Genomic DNA, 752 nt, shown 5'->3' on the forward strand with positions numbered 1-752 from the left:
AATTTCAGACTCGTCTGACAATAAAGTGTTATATCATCATATCATTAAGTAATTTCAAACGACTGTGATTCGACCATCATGATCAGCGCTGAGAAAAGTAACAAGCATCACGTGACCAAGTCATCTTTGTATTGCTTCATAAACAGTCTTGATAATATTTTTTATTAAATAACGACACGAGAGAAATGTCAGTGTCCATTGAAATGTAAATCCACAGTACGGAAAAACCAAAACAATTATTTAGCCCCATCGTTCCTGTCCAATCAGAGAAGAATTTCGATATTTTAACCCCGCCCACCTCGGTCTTCTGTCGTTAGCCTTGCACTATCGCGCTCTGTTTTCAAAGTCTCTGATTGGCTGCAGTAATGACGGAAGTAAACAGTCTTCTGCAGTAATCGGAAATGCTTTGATGATTTACAGTTACTTGGAGTTTATAAACAATAAAAACAGACACTGAAGAGTCACATTATAACCTCGGATATGAGAAGAGTCACGCTGTTTGTAAATGGAGCCTCACACAATGGCAAGGTGAGGGTGTTTTGTTACCTATTGTCTTGCTAATATATAATTAAAGGCGTGCTTGCTGAATAAATCTCCTTTTGTTGCTCCTTTTATGACTTTTACATCAGGTGGTGGCAGTTTATGGAACTCTAGCTGATCTACTCTCAGTTGCAAGCACAAAATTTGGAATAAAAGCTGCCAGCATATACAATGGGAAAGGAGGTCTTATTGATGATATAGCCCTCATCAGG

At 38.3% G+C, this 752-nt stretch overlaps 1 long non-coding RNA gene across 1 annotated transcript; it reads left to right on the plus strand.

The window, feature by feature from the left end:
* The first annotated feature begins 334 nt into the window (after positions 1-334).
* On the plus strand, positions 335-702 carry LOC107580176 (uncharacterized). The gene is made up of 2 exons (XR_001608598.1): positions 335-528; positions 630-702. It is a non-coding gene; the product is annotated as an uncharacterized lncRNA (long non-coding RNA).
* Positions 703-752: the final 50 nt, after the last annotated feature.

The sequence above is a fragment of the Sinocyclocheilus grahami genome, unplaced genomic scaffold (assembly GCF_001515645.1).
Source record: "Sinocyclocheilus grahami isolate Dianchi unplaced genomic scaffold, SAMN03320097.WGS_v1.1 scaffold26306.1, whole genome shotgun sequence".
Taxonomy (NCBI): domain Eukaryota; kingdom Metazoa; phylum Chordata; class Actinopteri; order Cypriniformes; family Cyprinidae; genus Sinocyclocheilus; species Sinocyclocheilus grahami.